The sequence below is a fragment of the Bufo bufo genome, chromosome 3 (assembly GCF_905171765.1).
Source record: "Bufo bufo chromosome 3, aBufBuf1.1, whole genome shotgun sequence".
NCBI lineage: Eukaryota > Metazoa > Chordata > Amphibia > Anura > Bufonidae > Bufo > Bufo bufo.
Genome location: NC_053391.1, coordinates 34,047,620 through 34,055,667, shown reverse-complemented (window position 1 = coordinate 34,055,667; position 8,048 = coordinate 34,047,620).

Here is an 8,048-nt window from a genome sequence, read left to right as displayed (position 1 = left end):
AGTAATAATACAGTCTGCAGTAAGCTCCTGAGCTCCCCTAGTGGTGGCTTCAGGCACCTATACTTTTAGGTTTTAATTCCTGGGGGTTGGGGGCTGTTAGTGGCACCCTCTGCCTTGTTTTTTTCAGGGTATTTAGGAGTTTTAAATATACAGCTTCAGGACCACAGGAGGGAGACCAAGGCCGATCACCATTATTGGTTCTATAAATGGATGGACCTGCCTGCAGAAATGATAAAGTGCAGAGTAATAACATGCATGTCTAGCCATAGGTGCTTACTTACAGTCCCTAGTCTGGTTGTATCACTGACGAGAGGAGCTCTCCATGGTCAAATGTACGACTGCCGGTGACTGGAAACACAGACTATATATATAAGCTCTACTGATCCTTATGCCATCCCTAAGCCCGGCATGACTGTTTACAATAGGCAGGAAGGGGATGAGGCAATGGGGCAATGGGCCAAATGCCCTTTCTTAAGGTAACAGAGTTGAACCTTTATATGAATGCATAAAGCACATTGTCAGCATTAACCTTACAATAAGCTTCACGGTGTATAGCTGCCACAGCAGCATTACGTGAAACTACCAGGTTTACAGAAGGAGGGTGTGGGGAATACTTACCGGTACTGGCTGCATTGCATCAACGCACACAGCAACAGCAACTATGGTACACACCACCCAACCTAGACACACCTTTTTCTGCATTTTATAAACCAGCACCCATATCTGAATATTTATGTGATTACACGTAATTACAAATTTAGTATAGCCACTGAGTTATTCCATAAAATTTATCTGTATAGCGCCACCTGCTGTTTCTTCTTTTCCTTATTTGTATGATTTAATAAAACAGGCGTTTTCGCACGCAGCAATGCCCATGATGTGTATTTTTGCATTTATTAAATTTTTTTTTTTTTTTTTTAAATGTTTAACTTTTTTTTTTAAGTCACCCTGGGTGACTATAACTGGCAATCATTAGATTGCTCATTGTGTTCTGTGATGGCTAAATAGCTGTCATAAGACACTTAGTTTACAATATACCAGTGTTGGCGAACCTATGGCACGGGTGCCAGAGGCGGCACTCAGAGCCCTCTCTGTGGGCACCCGCACCCCGGAAAAGTCTATGGTTTATCGATATGCCTTAGACTCTTTCTGTCATTTATCAGCGCAGGGCGCACTATGAACAGCACAGGCAGCGCATTGAATGTAGGCAGGCTATTATAGCTAAATGATAAAGTACAGAGAAAAATTTGAGAAACTGAACTACTTTCCGCTACTGGATGTAGTCCTTAGCAGAACCTTAGTCTGTCTCCAAAATATATCCCGGCTCCCGAAGCCTTACATTTCCTGGACAAGTTGGCTGTGGTCTCCATGAGTCTCTTAGACAAATTCTGTCGATTGTCTCTTTACACACAACCTCTTAACCATGGTATGCTCCACAAAGTCCTATTTTCTTCCTCAGGGGCTGGTTCAAGGGTTCCTATTTTCTTTTGCTTCACTCTGATTGGTTCTGTCCCAGGGCTGCTCTTTGCTTCTTTAGACTTTACTGTCCTACGCTGTTTTCTTCTGTCTCGCACTACCACTACTCTACTTTGAGAAGAGTAGAATGGCCTGTTAACAACTTCTGCAATTTACCCCCTATTTAGCAGTAGAGCACATTCTGTTTGAATATTACCACCATACTGTTACTGAATATAACAGACTATGTGAAGACCATTATCACCAACATACTGTGACCAGATAGTGGTAGATACCAGTTCTACATAGGCCTTGCAGACTGCATAAGTGATTACAGCACAGTTACATCCAGTGACTTACAGGTGTTGTTCTCTGACTGGAGTTGTTCACTCTTCCAATTCTTCTCTATCTGACCCAGTCTGCCATGATGACTTCTCCAAACCACAACTTGTCTCTGGCGAATTGACACACAGACATCTTTGGCTCCTGGCTTTTCCAGCACACCCACACTTATTCCTCATCCTTTACACAAACTCCTGATCCCGAGTGTCCCAGATGGTAATAATGCCACCTAGGTGCTACCCTTTTAAGGCATCTACAATGTATTTGGAAAGTCTTCAGACCCTTTCACATTTTGCTATGTTGTGGCCTTGTGCTAAAATAAAAAAGTTTACACCTCCCCCCTCATTCTGCACTCGGTACCCTATAATGAGAAAATGAGAACAGAATGTTAATTGCAAATCTATTGAAAAAGAAAAAGTAAACTCTTGCTTTGACATAACTATTCACAGTGTCGGACTGGGGTGCCTAGGGCCCCCTGGTAAAATTTATTGTGGGCCCCCCCCCCCCCCTTACGGATACATTTAAATATTACCACCTCACACAATGAAAGGCAGCAGCAAGACACTACAAGATGATTGACTATAGGGGCCCTTGCAGCGACTTTGAGAAGGCGGGTCCCTAGAAAAGAATGATTGGTTGGCCTGCCTCTGTACCTAGAAGTCATCTCACCTACCTGATTGTGTCTATAATAAAAAAACTGGGGAGTTTCTTAAATAATCTGTCAATTATTATTTTTTAGATATGAACATAGGCTGTACACTGCCTCTCTATACATAGAGCAGTAAGTCTACTGTGTTATGTGCTACTTGTGCAGGGAGTGGGAGACTAGGTGCCCTCCTTGCTCAGGGGCCCACCGGGGGATTCCCCTGTACCCCTGTGGGCCAGTCCGACATGTCGTAGTTTTATTCCGGCCGCCTCTCGGCATGTTTCATGTGCTGCCGCCGTAACTCTGGCCCGCCCCCATCATAGTCAATGGGGCCAGAGTGGACCTCTAGGAACAATCGTGTACTAGCGGAAGCACGGATCTGGCAGGCTGTTGACCCGCCGGAACAGCCTGCCGGAGAAGCCTGCCGCTAGTGTGAAAGTAGCCTTAGTTGAAGGACCTTTGGCAGCAATTACAGCCTCCAGGATTATTGGGGATGATGGCACAAGCTCGCTCAGGGTGGATGGGGATCATCAGTGGAGAGCATGGGCGTAGCTAGAATTGACTGGGCCCCACAGCAAATTTTCGTACGCCCCCCCCCCCCCCCCCATGACAATCCTGTCATTGCTTGTGAGCATACATAAGGGTGGGTTCATATCCAATTTTTCCATTTGTTTGAAAGGATACAAAAGCACAGCACACCACCTTTTTGTATCCAGCAGAGTCCGGTAAAATAAAAACGTATACGTTAACTGTATGGTGAACGGATGCCACTGTATGGTATCTGTCTGAGACATCATTTAATGTATATTATAAGTTAAACCAGCCTTAATGTGCCTTACAGTGACTGGATAACAGGGTATAAGAGGGCACAGTACAGGGTATGACTAGGAGCACATAACTTGATGGACAACAACTCCTTGTTTCCAATGGAGTAGTTGCGTTCAGCATTAAAGAAAGCCTTTGAGAAATAGCCCAAGTGACCTATTTGCCTGTGGAGTTTATCAAAAATAGCTCTAGCCTCCAGGAAGAACTGTTTGAGGGTTTGAGAAGCGGATTCAGCCTCAGAAGTCCATATCTTGGGATTCATTCCTTTCCTGGTCAAGGCAGAGATTGGTGCAGTCAGAGTGGAGAAATGATGAATGAACTGCCTGTAATAGTTTACAAACCCCAAAAAGCGCTGTATGGCCTGCAAGCCGGTGGGTTGGGGCCAATTCAAGACGGCAGATAGCTTTTCTGGGTCCATCTGTACACCCTGGTTGGATATGATATACTAGCCTAAAAGCAGAAGGGAGGTCTTCTCAAAAAGACAATTCTCAAATTTGACATACAACCAATTCTCTCTTAACCGCTGGAGCACCATGTGTACATGCCTGCGATGGCTAGATAAGTTTGGAGAATAAATCAGGATGTCATCCAGATAAACAGTTACACAGCTGTACAGAAGATGTCTCGAAAGATGTCATTCACAAATTCTTGGAAGACTACTGGGGCATTGCTGAGCCCAAAGGCCATGACCAAGTACCCATAATGGCCACCCCTCATATTAAAGGCGGTCTTCCACTTGTCGCCTTCCCGGATCCATATCAAATTGTAGGCGCATACCAAATCCAGCTTGCAGAAAACTCTGGCTCCCTGTAGCCAATCAAATAGTTCAGAGAATAGAGTTAAGGGATATCGATTTTTAACAGTAATCTTGTTTAATCCCCGATAATTAATGCAGGCTCGGAAGGATTCATCTTTCTTTTTTACGAGGAATAAGGACATTCGGATGAAACCTCTTTCAAGGTTCTCTTTAATGTTTTCGGACATTGCTTGGGTCTCAGGTACCAACAAAAGATAGACATGACTTTGAGGGGGAGTAGTTCTTGGAACGAGATAAATAGGGCAATTGTATGGACAGTGAGGTGGCAAGACTTCTGCCTCCTTCTTGTCCAATACATCAACAAACTGATGGTAGACAGTTTGCAGGCCTTCCAAATTCAGAAGTACAGTTGGAGGACATACAGGCTAAACTAAAGTAAGGCATTTGTCATGGTAGGCTGATCCCCAACAAAGCACTTGACGGGAATTCCAGTCCAGGACTGGTTGATGCATATGGAGCCATGGTAACCCCAACAGAAGAGAATTTGTCCATTTAGAAAGTACCATAAGAATATCTTCTCAGAACGAAGTACTCCAACTTGCAGATCCAAGGGTTCAGTGACATATTGCATGGACTTGGACAGAGCCCTCCCATCAATGGATGTCACCACCTAGGGTCTTTTGAGGCACCGCACTGGTATCCGGTACTTCTCCACAATGGCCAAATGCAGGAAGTTACCTGCTGAACCCTAATCTAGGAAGGCTGACATGGTGAACTGGGTACCGCCAGAGGACAAAGTCACAGGCAATAACAGTTGTGGAGAGTTCAGATCTTCCCCTAAGGCCGCCTCTCTAATGTACTAAGGGCTCAGTAGGTTATCTGGGGACAAGAGCGAGCAAAATGACCACTATCTCCACAATACAGACACAATACATTAATAAATCTGTGGTCATGTTCCTCTTCAGACAACCTTCCTTTATTTATCAGCATTTGTTGTTTAATGCTATCTTCTGGAAACATTCTCAAAACTGCATGTCAGTCCCTAAAGCCAGGGTTACCAGAGTGTCCAAGCAGGTAGGTATGTCCCGGCCAGCCAACTATCCTACCAGAGAGCCCTTCGCAGCTCCGAGGCCAGTGTCCTGGACTGGATAGCGTATTGGCCCACGGATAACGTGCCCTGTTAGTGTTACTGTACAGTACGTCCAACAGACAGTTGCCAGGGCTCTCCCAAGGAACAGGCACTGGCAAAAATCTTTCTGTAGCCAGCAGAAGTAGCAGCATAAGTGGGGGGGGGGGGGGGGGGGTTGTACCAATAGCCACAGCAACAAGCCAGAGCTGACACTGTCATCCAGCGGTCGTATTTTGACAGCCAATTCTGCTGTCTTGGCATGGTTGCCTCGGTCTTCAACATCATCTCAACTGATATAAGACACCCACAGCCAGAATTTGGTGGGTTCCTCTGACACCACACTTAGTTGGCATGGCCCAGGAACAAGCTCTGTGCCCTCACCTGTCCTAAACCTGTCTCTTTCCTTTGCTGCTTCTTCTGCCAGGCAAGTAATGTATGCGCTGGCTCTGTTCTGCTTTTCAGCGAGCGTCAGCAGCTACTGGCCAGCCCAGATTTGGAGAAGAGGTCTGTTGCGTGGGAGCAGGTGTTGCTAGAGGTCAGGGGCATGAGACTCGTGAGGGTGACATAAGTGACGAGCAGACAGTAGTGGTTGATGATGTAGCCGATCGCACGTGGGAGCTGGGTGAAGAGGAGGCTTCATCATTATCATCAGGGGTGAGGATGGCAGCTTGCCTGTGAGACAGCGGCAGGGTGGCAGCGAGCCGCTGAGCCAGCAGAGTAGAAGCATGGCCGTGAGCCTGCAGGGTGACAGCAGTGTGAGATCTGGAGCCAAATGTACCCAGGGTAGACCATCTGTTACTAAGGAGCCTACCTGTCTGGAAACAACTAGCGGTGCACGGCTTCATAGAGGCAGAGGCAGGCAGTCAGCATGGAGTGGTGGGGGTAGAATGCCATACTGGTGTCGCCGGAGGATGTCAGCGCGGCCATATGTAGGATCTGTGGGCAGAAGGTGAAGTGCGGCCAGAGTGTTGGCACCAAGGGCTTGCGTCAATACATGGAGCGTCACCATAAAGTGGCCTGGAAAAACCATGGCGCTAATGTAGTGGTATCTCCAATCGGCCCACACAGCTTCTCCAACAATCAAGACTCCACCACCTCAGCAGAAGGGAGTGGTGTTTCCTTCCCATCGTCTACTGGTCCTGATGCTCCTCTTCCTATTCCTCATCACGCGTTTAGCCAGCAATCGATCACTAAGGCGATTGCAAAGAAACAACAATATGCATGCACTCATCCAATGGTGCGAAAGCTGAACGTGCTCCTGGTTAAGTTGCTGGTACCACAGTCCTTCCTTTTCCATGTCATTGACTCCTCACATTTCAGAGAACTAATGTCTTGTGCTGAGCCAAGGTGGAGAGCCCGAAGCTGTCATTATACCTCTAAAAAAGGTGTACCAGCCCTGCATTTGTACATACCACTGAAGATGGGCCAGTCCTTGTGCCCGTCCTGGTACAGTTTATGGCAGCGCCATTGAAGGAGGGTCAGTCATTGAGCCTGTTCTGATACAGTTAATGGCAGGGCCAACGTGTGGAGCTTTAACTATGGTCAAGGACAATATATGCGCTTTATGACCCAATGGGTAAATATCGTTCTTGCCCAGGCACAACAGCAACTTGGCCAGGTGATGGCAATGCTGCCTTCGCATTCTCATGCTGTGATTCCAGTGCCAATGTCCTCCTCATCCTCCACCTTGTCCTCAGCCTCCACTGTAGACACAGTTCTGAGTGGTCCTCCAGCATACCACTTACACAAAGCACGGTGGTGTCATGCTGTTCTGCACCTGGTCATCCTGGGTGAACGGAGTCACACCGGGGAGGAAATTCTCAGCGTCCTTCATCAAGAAATGAAACCCTGGCTGTCTCCTCGCCAAATTAAGATCGAAACCATAATCACCTATAACGTGTCAGCGCTGCGTCAAGGAGGGCTGGCCCTATGCAAAGTCATCAACTCTACACTTTAAAGGGTTAACGTGCATTGACTGTTTAATACTGTGTAACTGCATTTTTTATGTATGTTGTGATATACACTCACCTAAAGAATTATTAGGAACACCTGTTCTATTTCTCATTAATGCAATTATCTAGTCAACCAATCACATGGCAGTTGCTTCAATGCATTTAGGGGGGTGGTCCTGGTCAAGACAATCTCCTGAACTCCAAACTGAATGTCAGAATGGGAAAGAAAGGTTATTTAAGCAATTTTGAGCGTGGCATGGTTGTTGGTGCCAGACGGGCCGGTCTGAGTATTTCACAATCTGCTCAGTTACTGGGATTTTCACGCACAACCATTTCTAGGGTTTACAAAGAATGGTGTGAAAAGGGAAAAACATCCAGTATGCGGCAGTCCTGTGGGCAAAAATGCCTTGTGGATGCTAGAGGTCAGAGGAGAATGGGCCGACTGATTCAAGCTGATAGAAGAGCAACGTTGACTGAAATAACCACTCGTTACAACTGAGGTATGCAGCAAAGCATTTGTGAAGCCACAACACGCACAACCTTGAGGCGGATGGGCTACAACAGCAGAAGACCCCACCGGGTACCACTCATCTCCACTACAAATAGGAAAAAGAGGCTACAATTTGCACGAACTCACCAAAATTGGACTGTTGAAGACTGGAAAAATGTTGCCTGGTCTGATGAGTCTCGATTTCTGTTGAGACATTCAAATGGTAGAGTCCGAATTTGGCGTAAACAGAATGAGAACATGTATCCATCCTCTGATGGCTACTTCCAGCAGGATAATGCACCATGTCACAAAGCTCGAATCATTTCAAATTGGTTTCTTGAACATGACAATGAGTTCACTGTACTAAAATGGCCCCCACAGTCACCAGATCTCAACCCAATAGAGCATCTTTGGGATGTGGTGGAACGGGAGCTTCGTGCCCTGGATGTGCA